The 20,538-nt window shown below is 39.3% G+C and overlaps 1 protein-coding gene across 3 annotated transcripts in view; it reads right to left on the reverse strand.

Annotated features, from left to right (window-relative positions):
* Positions 1-20,538, reverse strand: part of NALCN (sodium leak channel, non-selective) — a 276,634-nt gene that overhangs the window by 175,586 nt on the left and 80,510 nt on the right. The gene's annotated exons all lie outside the window — the stretch shown is intronic.

Consider the following 20,538-nt stretch of genomic DNA (forward strand, 5'->3'; position numbering starts at 1 on the left):
TTATATTTAATTAATTAATAAATAAAATATATAAATCAGTCTTTATATCTCCCTCTGTAAATTACTTAATAATAATACTAATCTTAGAACAGCAGAGCTGGAATTTCTGCCAACATAAAACAGCTTTGTTTTCAAAGTGCACAGCTATATGGGAAACAAGAAAGCAAAAAATAAAATAAAATAAAATGCCACTTTCACTCCAACACATATGATAGTGGATTTTTCAATTTCATGACCACCACTAGGTGGTGATCATGTTCTTTGTGCATCATAGATACAAATATGATGCCAGTTTCTAGAAAAGAAACATGGGACTAGTGATGACTTCTGATTGTTCTGTTATTTTGAAGTGATAGGAACATCTTTCTTGCTTTTACAAAATATACAGCAAAGCTGATAAAGTAACAGTTTCCTTTTCAAGCAGTTGCTGAAATACTGTCAATCGTGCAGATTTTGTCCAACTCACATTAGATGGGGAAATGGTGCTCCTGAATAAAATCTCAAGCAAACCAGGAAACATTTTTTACAGCAGAGATAACAATTTCTACCTTTTGAGTAGCAGGACCTTTAAAAATCCCCAACATGGTTAAAAAGAAAGAATTGCCAGAGCATATCATTACAAGATTCTATTTTAATTGTATTTTCATCTTTTTATCTTTTATTGTATTTTAATTGTTGTAAGCCGCCCAGAGACCTCTGGGTAGAGTGGGAGACATATAAGATAAATAAATAAATAAATAAATAAATAAATAAATAAATAAATAAATAAATAAATAAATAAATAAATAAATAAATAAATAAATAAATAAATAAATAAATAAATAAGATTCTGGCTGATATTTCTTGTCTTGTGACTGCCAGTGTAAAGGAAAGCAAAAACTCTATCAGGCCCACCTAGCTTCACAATGAAAAAGGAATCAAACTTGCTGTCTCAGAAAACAATGATGACAGATGTCTGCAATGACCATTTTTGCTACCAGTTACTGGGACTTTTGCTGGTTCTAACTCCATCTTCAATAGAGCCTTCTAGAAGACAGTTCTAAAAATGGGGGCACCCCAATTCAAAAATTATAACTTTTACAGTGGACTTTCGATCAGCACCAAATTTGGTACAACTGTAGCAGACAGTCTGCTTTTGTCACATTTGGGGATATTTGGACAAAAGGTTTTCAAGTCATGATTTTTTAAAAGTAAAACTGCCCTCCTGTTCAGAAATAGGTAAAGGTAAAGATCCCCCTTGACATTTAGTCCAGTTGTGTCCAACTCTAGGAAGCGGTGCTCATCCCCGTTTCCAAGCCGTAGAGACAGCGTTTGTCCGAAGACAGTTTCCATGGTCACGTGGCCAGACACGGAACACCGGTATCTTCCCACTGTGGTGGTACCTATTTATCTACTCACATCTGCATGGTTTTGAACTGCTAGGTTGGCAGGAGCTGGGACAAGCAATGGGAGCTCACTCCATCACGTGGATTTGATCTTACGACTGCTGGTCTTCCAACCTTGCAGTACAGAGGCTTCTGCGGTTTAACCCGCAGTGCCACCATGTCCCTTTTTTCAGAAATACTCAACCCTTAATGTCCCCAGACCATCTGTGGGGACATTAATCACCCATATAAAGTGAAAAGACCAATCTTGCTTATCTTAAAAGATAACGGTTGGACCCACTGCCCCTTTTTTAACTTGGAAAGAATCCAGGCTGCACCAGCTGAAATATTTATCCTCAAAAGAGGGCTTTCAAATGGGAACAACAGTGACTTTGTTATAAATGGAGCATTTGTGGTACAGCCTTGCTTGGCAGATGATACAATGCATCATATGGATGAGAAAGAATTACAGGTCAACAAAAGTTCACAGTTATAGGAAGAGTCAAAATGGGTTTGCTTTAAAGACAATAATATATGGCACATTTTCCCATGTATCTTGAGGAAATTAGCACCCAAATTATAGCCCCTGAAGTATTTATTACAGATATATTACAGATATATCTGTAATAAATGCTTCAAGGGCTATAATTTGCTTAGGAACTAACACAGTTGGGTGAAGTTTCTTTCTAGGATAGCAACTCCCTGAGTACTGCAGTCAGCATGGCCAATGAGAGACTCTAGGATCTGTCATCTCCATAAAGCAGCATTTTCAATCTCTAAGACCAGAAGCCTCGAATTCACACATCACAGCCCCATCTAAATCTCCCCCAGCAGCTGGTTTTCATCAACCCAACCCAACCCAGTCCAACCCCATGCTACATCAGTGTTCATTTTGTGTGGAAGCTGCTTGCCTGGAATCAGGATCAAGTACCATCTTCAATGGGGGGGGGTATTTATATAGGGAATTATATGTCTGATAGGTAGAGAAGGATGAAATCTCCTTGCTATAGCGAAATGACTAAGGCGAGGTAGAGATAAAAGGAAATAAAGTTAGACTTATGAATTTAGTCTACAAAACAAGAAGCTATATATCAGACAAGTCAAAGAAGGAACACCTTATTTATTTATTTATTTATTTATTTATTTATTTATTTATTTATTTATTTATTTATTTATTTATTTATTTATTTAACTTACATGCTGCCCACTCTACCCAAAGGTATCTGGGCAGCTTACAACAATTAAAATTTGATTAAAATACAATAAAAGATAAAATAATTATGAGTTCCTTTCTCTGCCTCTACTTTCTCTACCTTTACTGGAGAAACATATCTGTTTGTATCTATATGTTATCAGATTTATTGAGGACTAAAGTCAGCCACAACACAGATAAGACTTTGTTTCCTTATTTGAGCAGACATGTTCATTTCTTATTATTTTTTACTTCTTTCCAGCTTGCTAGGTACCTTTTGACAGTTATAATCTGGATCATGCCTAGCTAATATCTACAAACAAGATGTGTTTTCTTTTTAATAAACAGAATTAGTTACAAACATTTCTGGTGTTACAATTCCTATAAAACACAGCAATATGGCCACAAGATCTTATGTAGTGCACATTATTTCTGATTTTTAAAAAATAACCACAAAATATTTTAGCCATTTGTTTTGTGTCGGTGACTATTCCACTAAGAAAGAAAGAAATTATTATTATTTTAGGCAACAAAAAGCCTCAAAGGTAAAAGAGAGAAAAGTAAAGAGGATCAGAAAGATCATAACAGTTGATCTGGGAGGTTTTTGTGTGGGTAAATAGGCAATAATCTTTTCCTAGTACTAATATCCCCTCATGTATCCACTGGCAGCTTAGAAAAGAAGCAGATTCAGTGAACTGAAGAATTTTTCACACCTTTTATACTGCACCATCTGGAACTTTCAAACAGAATAGCAGGAATGCAAAATATAAGAGCATTTTTCTCTAAATACTGTGCACAGCACATATGCTGCGTAAAAAGGAAAAAAGGCTTCAGTCTACAAATTGCTTTTTTTTTTTTTACGCCACCTGCTACTTTGAGGTTGAAGAAACAAAACTGGGAAAAGAGGACTACACAAAAACACTTATAAAAGAGGGAAGAATCCTCAGCTCCTGCCACACAGAAGAAGAGAGGTGACAAAGGCAAGGCTAGGAAACACAGAAGAATAAGCAAACCAAAGGGAAGCATAACGGAATAGCCCCTTTGTTATTTATATATTTAATATATTTATATAAAGCTCTTAATTTCCTCAACGATTCAAAGGGCATCCAGCAATTATATATTATTAAAACACAAAGAAGCAGAACATTAAAGAACAAAAGCAATTTCCTAACTTATGAACCAAACATCAGGAACAGAAGCAACAGCAACTTAGGCTGTATTTGGTCTGAAACTGTGAGATTCATGTGCACAGTCTAAAACTAAATTATCTGCACTAGATACTAGCAGAAAATAATTATGAAGCAAAGTATAAGCGATATATGCAGGGGCTCTCATAAATCTAAAGGAACAATTCATATAATCAATAGATGCCATGAGATACCATCAATGAACTATATGTGAAGATCTAACCAATTCGTAAAGATCATGTTTTAGCAGTTGGCTATCTCTTACAGATTATGTACCCGTATTTGCCGGCCTATAAGATGACTGGGCGTATAAGACGACCCCCCAACACTTCCACTCAAAATATAGTTTGTTATATACTTGCCGTATAAGACTACCCCCTCTTCCACACACCTTCCGCACACCAAATAAAAGGTGCTATTCATTGTCACCATTGTATGGCTGCAGTACGACCGCAGTGCCTCCGCCCCACCCCTGCATCTCCTTGTGACCGGCACTAATGCGCAAGTGCACATGTGTGAGCTCTGCGTAGACAAGGGTGGGTCGGAGTGCTGCTGCTTCCCGCCGAGCAGAATGGGCCGGTCACGTTGAAAAGGCTGGGACCCCTGTCTTGCTGCTGATGCTCGCCGCAGCCGCACTGGATACCGTGCAATACTGGACGGTATGTAGAATGAGGTGGGCAGGCATTGGGAGACTACTATGGGCACCGGGCGAGCATCGGAAGGCCACTATGGGCAGCTCTGTCTATCCCAACTGAAGTGCACCCAGCGTATAAGACAACACCCCCCACTTGGAGGCATGTTTTTCAGGGCAAAAAAGTAGTCTTATACGCCAGCAAATACACTATGTCTGTCTGTCTGTCTGTCTGTCTGTCTGTCTGTCTGTCTGTCTGTCTGTTTGTTTGTTTACCACATCAGCTAGTTGCATTGCCACTACTCTGGACAGTTTCTAACAGTAAAATAAACATAAAGAACATAACCACACCAGACCCAACCTACAGATATAAAAATACAGTGTAACAATATAATATAAAGGAGAACAACACACCTAAAAAGTTAGGTTACCTACCTGTAACCAGGTAGATAACCTGGTTACCTTGGGGGGGAACTAAATTGTTACTCTTTTTTAAGCTCTAGAATCTTCTGAACGTTCTGCACAGGCGCAGAACAAACCCATTTGTGTGCATTCACAGAGGCCACTATGAAGAAACTAAAGATAACAGCAATGAACAAAATATGAAGTTCAAAACATAGTGGCCAAAAATAAGACTAAGTGACAAACAGTTATAAGGGGAGTGTATCAGTGGTGGGATTCAAATAAATTAACAACAGGTTCTATATTCTACTGACCATTTTAACAAGATATCATTGAAGCTTCATCAATAATAAAACTGCAGTATAAAATTGACTGAATTTTAGAAAGATTGTGACCCATCTGGGAGGATAAAACAGTTCATAAATAATCATAAACTGTTGCCACACAATCATCCTTTTTTTGCCACAATAACAACTAAATAAGGACCCACCCACCTCTTCCAAAGACAAACCATTAGTGTTAAACAGAATTAACCCCCAAGTATGCCTTACTTTCGGAATTTGGAGATACTTTGAGCTTAATCTGCTGGTTAGTCTCACGGAGGAGAGACCTATTGAATAATTGAGGCTTATGTAGGCAACACATATGCAAGTCCTGTTGATTCAATAGGTCTTCCTTAGGTGGGACTAAACATTGGATTCAGCTCTTTGTCTTGCTTGGCAGTCCTGCAGGGACAAATACAAACAGCCAATGGGAGAGGACGCTCTTTGATTTTGCTAAGCTTTCAGGAGAGAACCAAGGCGATTGCACAGCAGAAAACTCCTCTGGAAGCTCAAAGCCGCCTCCTTGCGCAGTTTAGCCTTCGGTGGTTTAGCCCGGGGAGGGGAGACCTCTGTGGTCCCAGTTCTCGGTCTGGTCCAAAAGCACCCTGAGACAGGGTAAAGGTGGCCACTATCTCATCACCAGACAGTTGGAGAGAAAGCAACCTCATCAACTCCATTCTGGGAAGGCGATAATAAAAGGGTTGCATTCCTTGCTGATTTATACCCGTTTTCATTGCCAGTTTTTGCCATGGTGTCATCGGGGGTCCAGAGTCCACACAGCAAAATCAGGGCTGGCTGGACCCTACCTTGAAGTGAAGCAAGTACTATACAGTTCTAGCCGAAAGATGGGGAGGTGCAGGCAGAAAAACTATGGAGTACCCAGTTGGCTGAGGGGGCAATATGTAGCCTGCATAAACTGCCCAGCGCGTGCCTTGAGCGGTGTATTTGTGTATGTGTGTGTGTGTGTGTGTGTGTGTGTGTGCGTGTGTGTGTATGTGTGTGTGTTGTGCTGTCAAGTCGGAATAGACTTTTAGTTACCCTAATAAGGTTTTCAAGGTGTGAGGTATTGGAGGAATGGTTTTTCTACCTGTCCCTGTCCCTCCGGTGAATGTCCACGGCCTATTCAGGATTCGAACCCAGTTCTCCAGAGTTCTATTTCTCACACTAGGAATCCCTGAAAGGCCACGGGATGATATATAAGCGGCACACTTTGATTCCAGGACCAAGTGGGTTTTTTTACCTGTCCCAGTCCCTCCAGTGAATGTCCACGGCCTATTCAGGATTCGAACACAGTTCTCCAGAGTTCTAGTCCATCACTCTGTCCACTACCTCACACTAGGAATCCCTGAAAGGCCATGGGATGATATATAAACAGCACACTTTGATTCCAGGACCAAAAGGTGAGTCCCTTCTGGTCCCTTCGGGCCATCTTCACTCAGTGGGGTTCCTGATCAAGCAGCCAATTAAGGGGATGTCGTCCAGCCAACCTAAAGGCCTGGCTGGATCACTTTTTGCTCTTACCCCCACCAAGTTGTGCCTGGGTTAAGCATGTATTTGGATATTACCCATGTCAATCAAGGGAACATCACAATGTGGTGGGAAAAACCATGAGTGATCAGAAGAGGAAGACAAGCGAGATTTCCTCCCTCAGCAAATGGGGCACTCCTGTCGTCTTTCTGCCTGCCTGCACCTCCCCATCTTTTTGACGGAATTGTGTCTTACTTGCTTCCCTTCCATTCAGAGGAATAGTGACTGTAAGCAGGCAGGCGGAGAGAAGAGGAAAAGCAGGCGCGAAACAGTGAGGGAAAGAAAAGATAGGAAGAATGAAGGGGCAAAGACTCGACAGGGAGAACACAAGCTACAGGAGGGAAGGAAGGAAGATGACAGCGTAAGAAAGGAAAAGAGGCGGCAAGGGAAAAGCGCAGGGCAGGGCAGGCGGTGGCGGCAGCCGTGGAGCATCGCGAGGGACGGGAGCGGCCACCCCCCTCAGAGCCGTCGCGGGCCAGAGCAGATTTGTATCAATTTGGCTGCCTTCCCAGCGTCTTTCTTTCAAATCATATTTGGGGATGGCCCTCCCTCGCCTCCCCGGCTTGCGCCCGGTTCCTCTCCCCAGGCGCGCCCCCGCCCACCAGCAGGCATGCCCAGTGGTGGGATTCAGCAGGCCAGCAAACGGTTCTGCAGAACCGATAGTACTTTAGGTACCGCTTCTGTAGAACCGGTGCGAACTGGCTGAATCCCACCACTGGAGTGTATCCTGAAATACCTCCCTGAAAAACAATGTTTTTATGTGCTTTCTAAGCATTGGGGGAATGGGGCTGGCACTCTGCTACAGGTAGAGCACTCCACAAAGAAGTGGCCATTATGCACATCTTTTCACCAATACAGTGGGGTCTTGACTTGAGAACTTAATCCGTATTGGAAGGCGGTTCTCAAGTCAAAAAGTTCTCAAGTCAAATCTGCATTTCCCATAGGAATGCATTGAAAACCATTTAATCCGTATCTGCTCTTTTCCATCCATAGAAACTAATGGGAAACTGCTATTCCGCCTTCGACCGCTAGAGGGGGATATTTTGTTTCTTTTTTTTTTAGGTCAAGAAAGGTTCAGGGAAGGCAGGGAAAATACAGTCCAGGCAGTACAGTGGACCCTCGACTTACAGAATTAATCCGTATTGGAACGGTGGCTGCAGGTCAAAAAGTCTGTGGGTCAAGTCTCCATTGAGCTACAGTGCATTGAAAACCGATTAATCCCGTAACAGGCCATTTTTGTTCCATTTTGTTTTTTTTTTCTGGTCTGTAAGTCAAATCTCAGTCTGCAAGTCAAATCTAAATTTTGTGGCCAGAGAAGTCTGTAACTCAAAAAGTCTGTAAGTCAAGCCGTCTGTGAGTTAAGGGTCCACTGTACTATGAATTCTATTTGTTTCCAGTTTCAAAAAAGGACAACTCATTATTGTACTGGGACAAGCAAGTTATCACAGATGAAACAATTAATTTTAATAAGTCAAATGTTATAATACTGGATAAGACTCAAAGAAAAACATACCTTACAGAAGTTGGAGTTCCATCAACAGGCAACATTAGAAACATATATAGTACAAAAATCACAATTAAAGAAAGAAGTTAAAAGAATATGGAAGCAAGATCAGGCAATCCTCTCAAGATTTTAGCAACTAGAGCTTTTCCTAAATCTTTGCTTACCAATTTAAATAAATTCTCAACAGTTGCTACTTTACTTCCTGAAATTTAAAAATCAGTGATTTTGGGAACATATCATTTCACCCATAAATGATTAGGACCTGAAATCTTGAATTTTAGGCCTATCTTTGGTGAGAAAGATAGAAGAAGAAGAAGAAGAAGAAGAAGAAGAAGAAGAAGAAGAAGAAGAAGAAGAAGAAGAAGAAGAAGAAGAAGAAGAAGAAGAAGAAGAAGAAGTTTTCAAGTTGGGTTTGACACAGTAACCTTCCTTAGGATTTTCTAGATATACTGTAAAGTACTCAGAAGGGGTTTATCAGCCCTCCTTCTGGTGATGCTCTGAGACCATGCAGTTTGGTCCAGGCTTCACAGGCACAGAGAAATCCAGAAATCAAAATACAGCAAATCAAAATGACCCAGAAAGATAAAAGAACACACACCAGCCAAGCTTCTTGAGCAAATTCCAAGAACAAGAACAGAGTCCCTCCAGTTATCTGTCACCCCATCTCTGACAACAGAGAGATTCTCAAAGGAGAATCTCCAAAGAAGGTCAAAAGGTTCAGATAGGTTTATGTAGAACTACTGAATGTACTTGACCTGTAAACTTCCCTAGACCCAGGGACCCCAAACTCTGCTGGTCACCTGTCTTTAAACAGCTTTTTAATATCCTCACTCCACACTATAATTTTCACCCCTGGCATTTAGTATCAGTGAATTAATACCATCATTCATTAATCGTCACCATCATATGCCATCAAGTCAATTCCAACTTATGATGACCCTTTTCCAGAGTTTCTCAGGTAGAGAATACTCTGAAGTAGTTTACCATTCCCTTCTTCTGGGGGTTATCCTGGGACTGTGCAGCTTGTCCATGGCCACACAGGCTGGCTCTACTCAGAGAAGGCACAGTGGGGAATTGAACTCCCAACCTTTGGCTGTGCAGCCAGATACCCGAACCACTGAGCTATCTATCCATAATTAGTCGTCCTTTAAAAATATATATCTGCTTCCTCTTTAATCTTTTCATGCACATTAAGGGAATCATAGATCTTCCGTATGTTTTCCATTTCAGGACATTGTTTGGAATACCATTTCCCCCCAGTTTTCCTAATTCTGTTTTGAATGTTCTTGTAAAGTCCTTTGCATTTGATAGAGGCTTCATTTTCCTATTTGATTTCTCTTCCATTAGATCACTTTCCACTAATCATGCACTTCTTTTTAATACATATATTGCTGTTCTGAAACTGCTGTTGGTCACATATAGTTACATTTCCATTTGAGCAATCAGTGTAGAATCTTACTGATGCCTTAATGAATCCACTCCTTTGCAACTAAGTACTGTATACAGATGGTTCTCTTAGCTGTTTAATTTCTAGGCTTCTTCTGTTTTTACTTCTTTGTATTTTCCTTAATTTGAGGTGAATTGTAATGAATCATTTGATCATGATTCAAATTTACGTCCTTTCTGATGTATGCTTTCATTGACTTGTCACAACTTTGGTACCTCTGATTAATTAGCACACAGTGACCAAAAAACTGAGGGAAATTAATTCATCCCTAGGAGTGGCTGAACTAGGCTGCCACCAAAACATCTCTATTTCTAGAAGATTCCAAGATGCACTGCCCCATCTGTGCGATGCACAGAGACCACAAAGGTGAACCTTGCCAATTAAAATTATTTTTATTCAGGAGAATGGAAATATTATCATTCAAGAGAAATTTAAAGTAGCAGAGGGATTTTAAAAAGTAAGTAAATGGATATCTAATTTCATTTGAAAACGTTTTTTTCTTCTTGAATTTTTAATAAACAGAATGTCTGTCTGTGTCTTTATTTCTAATATGGTAAGCTAAAATTCTTGAATGTTATAAAACTCATAATACCTTTGATTAACTGATTGTAAACCTTTATGCTTTTTGTTCAAATCTAGTAATTTAAGTTCTTTTCCATTTAAGCTCAGTTTGTATAGTAGTTCATAATGAGTATTCCTTCTTTGTATTCGCGAAGGCTTTCACGGCCGGGATCTAATGGTTGTTGTGGGTTTTTCGGGCTTCTTGGCCGTGTTCTGAAAGTGGTTTTTCCTAACGTTTCGCCAATCTCTGTGGCCGGCATCTTCAGAGGACAGTCCTCTGAAGATGCCGGCCACAGAGACTGGCGAAACGTTAGGAAAAACCACTTTCAGAACACGGCCAAGAAGCCCGAAAAACCCACAACAACTATTCCTTCTTTGTTTATCTTCCAAATCACTCTTTTTTTATCAACAGTTTATTTTTAGTAGATCCATATATTTCTTAATGAAGCTAATTTTTAAACATATTCAGACCTAAAGTAGCCCAAAGACTGTCTCTATATCCAGAATGTAATTTTCTATTAATATCTTTGAGACCAAGTTCTTAATTTTCTCTTTTGGGTTCTGCCACCGTAATTTAAAAATCTAATATATTCATCATTTGTAAAGCAAAGTGAATTAAGACCTTGAATATAAAAATGTAATTCTTTTGCCCTATTGCATCACTGATAATATGCATCCTCGTGATTTCTGGTCCTGCTCCAACAGAACTGATTATATGTCTAGAACAATACAATACCGGCCCTTTTCACACAATTGAAAAGAAGTAGAAAACTATAGAAACTTTCTTTTTTGCTTAACAACTCCTCATAATGACTACAGGTGATAACTATGATCTCATGACTCTGATTACCATAGGGGTATAACAGTGGTTGCTGTATTTTTAAATGTTCCTGAACATAATGTTTTTCTTTGCTTCTTATCCAGAATTATAACATTTGACTTATTAAAATTAATTGTTTCATCTGTGATAATTTGCTTGTCCCAGTACAGTAATGAGGTTTCCTTTTTTTGAAACTGGAAACAAATGGTATTCATATTATGGGTGAAAAGATGTGAATAATGACCACTTCTTTGTGGAGTGTTCTACCTGTAGCAGAGTGCCAGCCCCATTCCCCCCCCCCCCCGCTTAGAAAGCACATAATAACATTGTTTTTCAGGGAGATATTTCAGGATACACTCTCCTTATAACTGTTTGTCACTTAGTCTTATTTTTGGCCACTATATTTTGAACTTTATATTTTGTTCATTACTGTTATCTTTTGTTTTTAGGTGTGTTGGTCTCCTTTTATATTATGTTGTTATATTTTTATATCTGTGGGTTGGGTGTGGTGTGGTTATGTTCTTTATGTTTATTTTACTGTTAGAAACTGCCCAGAGTGGTGGCAATGCAACTAGGTAGTGTGATACACCCCCCCACACACACACACACACACACGCACGCACGCACACATTCTGTCTCCATAATAATTTATGCCATTGCTTCCATTAATTGCCATGATTCCTTCTTGAAGAACAGTTCCTATTTTAATACAGCAGTATGTTTAAGATCTTATATTTGAAAATTTCCAGTATACCAATTAACAATCTGACTGCATTTTGGATCTGCTGGTTTTTGAATATTTTTCCAAAGGCAGCCCCATGTACAACATATTAAAGAAATACAACCAGATGCAACTAAGGCAAAGGTGACCATGGCGAGATCAGATATCTCCAGGAACAGGCACAGCTGACACATCAGTTTTAATGGAACAAAGGCACTCCTTGCCACCACACTTTTGATATTCTGAATTTTCTTTTAATATTATGCTGCAACCAACACAGGAACACCAGTGGAAATGGGTAAAATGTCTGTGTAGATTTGCTGAATCTTCATGATATTCACATAGGACCTCTTAAGTTGACTGCATTCTCTTATGAGGATGGAGATGCACTAGCACAATAAAATCTATTATGGCAATTGTCGAATATAAGTAAGGAAAGGACCGCCTTCTTCCGTATGAGCCTGCCCGTCCTCTGAAGGTGCCATCCCTGAAAGAGGTGAGGGGGATGGCATGTCGAAATAGGGCCTTTTCGGCTGTTGCCCCCCCCCCAACTTTGGAACACCCTCCCTATAGAGATCTGCCTGGCTCCAACACTTTTGGCTTTTCAGCACCAGGCAAAGACCTTTCTGTTTAGCCAGCATTTTAATTAAACAGTATTCCCTAGCTGGCCATATGAGCAGCAGGACTTATTAATATTAATGCTTTAAGAATTATTTTAATATAGGATATTTTATATTGTCTTTTAAAATGTTTTTAAGTTTTAATGTTGTACGGCGCCCAGAAGCCACTGGCAATGGAGCAGCTAAAAAATATTGTAAATAAATAAATAAATAAATAAATGCAAAGAGCTCATTAAGGGTCTCCAATTCCTTTCTAGAAACTGTTCTGATTCATGTTGTAGAGTGTTTGGTTGTTTTGATCTGGGTTTTTTTATGACAGCTGCTTTGTATTTCATGTATATTTCTTGAAACATATTAATCAGTGGTCAACATGTCTTATAGGGACGTGGTGGCGCTGCGGGCTAAACCGCAGAAACCTGTGCTGCAGGGTCAGAAGACCAAGCAGTCATAAGATCGAATCCACGCGACGGAGTGAGTGCCCGTTGCTTGTCCCAGCTCCCGCCAACCTAGCAGTTTGAAAGCATGTAAATGCAAGTAGATAAATAGGGACCACCTTGGTGGGAAGGTAACAGTGTTCCGTGTCTAAGTCGCACTTTCCATGTGACCACGGAAGATTGTCTTCGGACAAAACGCTGGCTCTATGGCTTGGAAACGGGGATGAGCACCGCCCCCTAGAGTCGAACACAACTGGACAAAAATTGTCAAGGGGAACCTTTACCTTTACCTTTACCAACATGTCTTTATGCTTTTTTTAATTTAATATATTACACTGAAAGGTTAGAAAGAATGGACTTTGGGCCAGAAACTGTGCCTGACTCTAAAAGATGAGAATCTGACAAATTCTGATTGATAAACGACAAGTGAAATGAATTCCTCACCCATTTATACCTACAATTGGCAATTTAGAAATCAGAAAGTCAGCATGAATTCATTTCTATAGAAGCAAAAGTCAACAGCTTGATATTCCAAGAACCAAAGAGAAATGTGGGGAGGGGGATGTTTAGTCTGTTGATTTTACACATTTTGACTCTAACATTAAAAGAATACTAAAATATGGGGAAATGTATTGAAGTATATAAATTAGTGTAGAGATAGATATCACTGTCAAACAAACCTTGAGCAGACACCTCTGGGAAAAAAATATATAATTCACTGTTGTGATTCATTATCTGTCAATCAAACTTATTCAGCGATTATGATTGTACTCTTTTTAAAATGTCTTCTGAGGTAATGTTATCCATGTCGAATAAAAAGGCAATGCACTTTATGCTAGATATTTTGATAATTTTCAAAAACCGAAAATAAATCAATATATTCAGTAAATAAGAGGGATAGATGGATGGATGGATGGACAAACAGATAGCCAAGACAGAGAGAGATACAGATACAAAAGAATCAGCCTTCATTCCAAGGAGAATGACTAGGAGGACAAAATAGATATTCTATTGTATACATCCAAGAAGTGGAGTGCATTCATAAAAACTGACAGTGAATAAAACTTAATAGGTTTTGGAGTTAAAGTGTCACGATATAAAGCAGTAGCAGCATTTTACTTGAGGCATATAAAAAATACAACCCCTATGTGCAAAGGAAGAAACATGCAAGCAGCCATCTCATCTGCTGTCAAGCTGATGGCAATCAGAAATACTATATTAATATATGAATTTGAAAGTGTGATCCATGCTATTTTTAAACAGCAAACACTTGATGCAAACTGTGCATCTTTTTAGTAACTCATAAATTTTGCTAAGGGAAATTTTCCTTCTCCTGCTATTGTAGAGCAACACCCTGGGGAAACATTTTCCATGGATGTAAATTATAAATGTAGGAATCTGAAATCTCTTATCCATTGTCAAAGCAAAAAGATTCATTTCCTGTTAAATTCATTTAAAAATGCTGTAGTTTTAAAAAACCAACACCAGTTTCTCCTACCTCTTACAGGAAAGTTTCTCGTGCTTAGTTACAAATTAGCAAAAAAAATTATTTAAGAGGAAAACCAATGCATTTACCAGTTGGCTGTTTCTTTAAAGAAAGAAGTCAAGTCAAATCCTTGGCAAGTGGTTACTTTAAAGCTGCCAGACAAAATTGGAGGATCATTTAAATTTCCAACATTCCTTACTTAAATCTCATCTTTAAGGTCATTTACATTCTGTAGGAGTATTTTTGATCTTCGTGGAAAATATTTCAGCACACCCGAGAAAGGAATTTTTCCCATATCTGCCCCTGTAATATTTGAACTCTGGATGTTCTTGGACAGAGTTTCTGCATTTTAAAAGTTGACATTCAATACTGCTTTGGACTGCATTTGACCTCTGTGTTATTATTTTTATTCTTTGATACCTTTGCTCATCTAGGTGTACAAGGATATATCAAAAAAATTATTTCAACCTTACTATTATTTATTCTTCAAAACACAAATACTAAGATATCGCCATAATATAGAACAATACATTTTGTGGAATTATTATCCTGCTACTGTTCAACATAATCACTGCACTTATTACTCCAATAGTAACAGCAGGGTGCAAAGATTTCTGATATATTTTCAAATGTTATATATCTTTTAAACCGGGGGTGGGAAAGAGGTGGCTCTATAGAGATTGTTGGACCACAATACGCATCAGCTACAGTCAGCGTAGCCAATGGCAAAGTGCGATGGAAGTCACAGTCCACCCATGTCTGGAGGGCTACATATTTTTCATCCCTGGTCGAGGTACAGCCTTTTCCCCCTCAAGAGTTCACCAAACTGGTCTAAGCTTAAATCTCCTCAAACTAAACCTGCTATCAAAGTATTAAAAACACAAGAGAATTAAGGAAAGCATACTTGAGAGACATCTCTAGGGATCAGTGGAACTGTCCTAACATTTGTGAAGAGGACTGCAGTTCTGATTTTTTTTTATAAACAGTTGCTGAATCTCAAGAAAGTAGTAAAAATTAGTCTGAATCCCCAAAGGATTGTCAATATCAATATGATATAGAACTGCATCTACATCCAAATCAAGAGAAAGTCTGAGGAAGTGGACTTTGATCCATGACAGTTCACACTGAATGCTCACACAGTAGTTTATACTGACTCACAAAAGGCATCCAAGAGCCAGTGAAAATAGATAAAGGAGAGATGTCAAAACCTAACTAGTTGCTTAAAAGAGAGAAAAAAAGCCAACAAACTATAATTTCCTTTCCTTTCTTATGACAAACATGCATTTAATTTCTTATATGCACTTTCTTATTAATTCTTCTCTTACAAAGGAATTGTATGAGTTTACCACCCTGTGTGTATAACTATGTCTATTTGAATTGACTTTATGCTTGCTGTTTCCTTATTTTACTTAATGTTTATTTATTATATTTATATTGTGTTCCAAGTTTTGGCTCGGAGTTCAGAACTTAGCTGCATCTGTTGTAATCACTGAAACAAATCTGACATTCCTGGCCATTCCAGATGTGTTTCCTTAACAGCAAGGATATTGCCCTGCATACTTTTCTTAATCAGACAGAAGAACAACTTTTTAAAGGCTGTCTTTTATGTATTAGCTTTAATTTCTTTGCTTATGCCACCTTTCTCTACAGATTTTTTTCTGCATAATCTTGTATAATTAAAACAGATTATAGCCTTATTCAAGATTATACACTGTTCATGCACCTAACATTTTTTTTCATGTTCTCACACATGTGGGGAGTTAATAATGGTATGCTTGGTAACTCAGTTGTTTAGGCATCTGGCTGCAGAGCCAGAGGTTGGGAGTTTGATTCTCCACTGTGTCTCCTTGACCCAATGATCCATAGGGTCCCCTCCAGGTCTGCAGTTTTAAGATTATTATTATAATTATATAGTAGCCGGCACTGTTTCAAACAAAAGTGATGACAGAGGTCAGGTAACAGCCAGCCCACCTCCGTTTGTGTGTGGACAACTAGTCCTGACATGTCTGTTAACTCTTGGTGAGGAGATAAATTGTTCAATAAATTGAAAATTGCTTGGAATTTATTATGGTGCTTTGAACAATCAGTTTTATTTGCATGCATTAACTCAACCAACACTCATTTAAGGTAAACACTTTTAAGTGAAACTGGGTAGAGAAGATCTCAAATATGGCTCTCATACATTCACATATTATCTTAACATAAGAAATTGGCTTATGTCACATCAGTTTATTTGCCCACATGGCTCAGTATAATATATTTTGATTGTCATCAACTTTCCAAAGTCTTAAGCAAAAACCTTTCTCATCATTTCTTGACTGATGTTATCAACTAGTGACGCCCAGGATTGAATTTACATCCTTCTGCAGGCGTTTCTGTCACTGACCTACAGTCTTGCCCTTCTCTCAAAATCAAACTCACTTTTGTTGCCAGCAATTTAGACATTAATGGCTGTCCGTTGTGTTATTTTGCGGTGACAGCACATTTACACAGTTATACAAGCTGTATACTCACTGCTTTACATTGTAGTCAAATATCATTTCTTCAGTGATGTCACATGAAAAGATATACTAAAATATTGATGAAATGTGAGGGGGTGTACTGACTTCTGTGATATACTGCATATAGCAATGTGTTGGAGCACAATTTCTATCAAGTGTGCTTGACTAATCTCTTCCTTAGCAAAATTTGTATATTGTCAGAAGCTTATGGCGAGGACATACAGACCAATATATCCCTATGGAAGACACCACAAGCAGTGCAGAAACCATCAGTTTAGACAGCAAGTCAGCAACAGCATCCCTGGAGCTGCTGAGTCATTTTTAAAGCCAGCTTATTCCACTAAAATTAGCATTTCCCAGCCCTTCATGATCTCCATCAGAATGCCTTCCTGTTTCCTAATAGTTCTCATAACACAGTAGCTCCCAACCTTGGGTCTCCATATGTTCTTGAACTAAAACTCTCAGAAGTCTTCCCCGCTAGCTGTGCTAGTCAAGATTTCTGGGAGTTGTAGCTGGGAACCACTGTCATAACAAATCCTCCAAGGAATGTTGAGGGGATTACTTTCAGAAGAATCTTGTTGTCATGTTCTGGGAACTTGTATTGCAACAGAGGTGGGGAAAAGAGATGGGGGTATTTGTATTCATATACAAATATCCCCCCACAGGTGGAGATAAGGAGGGTCTGGCCTCATGGGGCCGGACGGTCTACTCACGATTGCGCAGCTGCCATGATTGCCATAGAGCTTTCCAATGGATCTGGAGATCACGATCTGTGAGCAACTCTTCAACCTAGTGGAGAGGCTTGTGATCCCGCCTCCTGCCAGGAGTGGCAAGCCGAACATGATCTCTGGAGCCATTGGAAGGCTCTGTGGCAGTTGCAGCAGCGGTGGAATTGTGAGTGAACCATCCGGCCCCATGGGGTCATCTCCACCTGTGGGGGGATATTCGTATTCGTATATGAATACAAATATCCTCATCTCTACTGGGGAACACCGGTTCTCCAGAAATTTCTGGGTTGTAATTCCTACAGTTCTTCTACATCAACTATGCTAGCTAGTATTGATGAGAGTCAGTGATAAAAAAAATGTCCAGAGAACCATAGCTACATAACCATGGTTTATAGAACAAAACATTCATTTCTATTAGAGATGGGCTATTCCTATTTGTATCTCTGGGGATACAAATATGAATAGATGCATCACAGGTGCCACGGAGGTCCACTCCTTCCCCCAAGAACTGGCTGGTTCACTCACCGTTTAGCGTGCTGTGCTCAGCTCCATCATTCTTGCGCCAATTGCAGAAGGAGCCAGGCTTCCCTACCTTCCTGCACAACCAAATACTCTGGTGTGGAAGCAGGACAGGGAGTCTTCACTCAGCCAATGAGTAGTTGGCTGCATGGGGAGGCGGGGAAGAGCTGACCAGATTGGTGTAACGATGGAGCCAGGCACCGCATGCCAAATGGTGAGTGGACCACCCAGTTCTGGAGGAGTGCCACTATTTATATCCATATCCCCAGGGATACGAATACAAATCGCCCATCTCTAATTTCTATCTTCCTCGGAATGCACACAGTGAAAACTCTATTGACAGACTGAAATTTAGAAGGAGCTAATGCCTCTCTTATGTACAAGACAGTGTATATCATGCAGGGGAAATGCCTGCCGATACGAGAGATAGAAGAATCAGTATTACTCTGGCTCAAAAATTACTTTTCTACAATCCCATGCAATCAAGCTTGTAACCAAGAAACCAGGAATTTAAATGGATTTTGAGGTAGAGCTGGACTTTCTGAAAATGAAAATGCTCACAGGCACCAAGTGAACTATCAATCACTCAAATTTGTCTAAGCTGCTGAAACAGCTTGGGAGGTGTAATTTACTGATGGTGATCCAGACATATTGCATTCCAAATTTTCTACATAATAAATGATAATAGATTCACAATTTGATCATTTTACAGATGGAAATCAGCTGGTGATTGAACAGCTGATTCACTTTGGAATGCAGAATGCGCAGGCAAAAAGCAGAACCAGGACTTCCAGGAATTTGTAATTGAAAATCATGCCCTCACAGAGTGATCCTTATAGGCATGTTTATTCAGAAGCAAACCACTCTGTGTTCATTGAGGTTTACTCCCAGGCGCTTGAATTATGGGGGAGGGGGAGAGAGGAGGGCTAAGGGACTTAATCAGAATCTGTGAACCCTATCTCCTCATTCACTCCAATTTTAAACAAATCATGGATGTCCCATAGCCTTGTAAAACAGGTTGCTAGGTAGGCTAGTACAAAAGGTAAATAAACCAGATTCCTCTCTCCATAATTTATGCACTAGGTAAGCAGACGTCCTGTAGGATTGCAACCAAAGTAACCAAAGTTATTGGGGAAACTCCTCACTTAATCCTTGAAGGAGCACACCATCTTGGGATGGAGTGAGGAACAAGGACACAAGGAAATGTCAGGACAAACATGTTAGGCAAGTTAGATGAGCTTCCTTCATGACTTTAGGATTTGACTATACAGTACTACAATTTGCCCTGCAGTCTGTTCTGGAGCTGTCACTGTTAAATTCTGGTCCTTGCTTATGAACTACATTCTCCACTGATTGCCTTTGCCATTTCTGTGATTTTATATTCACTGTGAACTGCTCTGCTTCCTGTCTCAACCAATTTTTCCCTGCTCCAGAAGATCTCACAGCCAACCCCAAGCGGATGTCAGCATCCATGGCAGGTTGAAAGAGGAGGTGGAGTTGGTCTTACCTGAGTATAAAATGGCAAAAGCAATTCCAGCAGCAGAACAATTGTACTGGATTTCACTCATTATAAATTAATAGCTTATAGAACTAAGATATTGCAAAGTAAGCCCTTTCAGATCACCACTCCTGATTGCACCCAAGTTCCAGTTGTTAAGTATGGCTAACTCCCACTGGTAAGTGAAAATAAGATTTTTTGCTCATGTACTCTTTATTATCCTTAAGCAAAGCTTCTTAAAATGATATCATTCAAATCTAGACAATATATAGTTCATAGTTCCCTAAAATTTTATTAGAGGAACTTAATAGATCTCAGAAATTCTGAAATGTTTTCTTTTAAGTTACCAATGTTTTCTAATGATCACATAACCTGTTTTGTATAATTTCTGATCTGAATAAATATAGAAAAGAGAAGAAAGGAATTTTGGGAAAATAAAATAAAACCCTGACCTTTGGAGATATCAAAGGATTTCCCCAGCCCGCTGATTGTACAGTCAACATATTGTGTGGGACATTTCTGAATGCTGTGCTCTTTCCTATTTTCCTGATTATGAAGCAATTGTGTTTGTTTGATTTGGTTTGACCAGAGCAGCACTTTCCAGATGTTTGTCCACTTCATCTTCATTAAGGCTGATGGCTTTAATGAGCTTCTATTTTTTCTTATTTGTGTGCTTGCCTGTATGTTTTTCTCCTCTTGGCTGCTACACTTACCGTTTCCCCCCCCCACTCCTTTTTAAGTTACCCCATTCACTTGGACAACTTTGTGCAACATCAAGAAGCACAAACAAGCATTATCAACATAAATCTGTAAAGGCTTACCTCCTAGTCCAAAAGAAATTACACAACACCCATTTCAGCACAAAACATAAGCAAAAATGAAGTAAAGTAAAATAAAATGAGAAGACAAAAACATTATGGCACCTTAAAGACTAAGTGTTGGAAAGGTTTGTCACAGGGTCCCCCCCTTGGCTATGGAAATTCACTGGGAGATGACAATGGTAAACGATTCCTTGAACACTTCACGTATCTTGAACTCCCTATTAGGGTCGCCATAAATTGGATACCATTTGA

This window comes from Pogona vitticeps, chromosome 3 (genome assembly GCF_051106095.1).
Source record: "Pogona vitticeps strain Pit_001003342236 chromosome 3, PviZW2.1, whole genome shotgun sequence".
Lineage (NCBI taxonomy): Eukaryota > Metazoa > Chordata > Lepidosauria > Squamata > Agamidae > Pogona > Pogona vitticeps.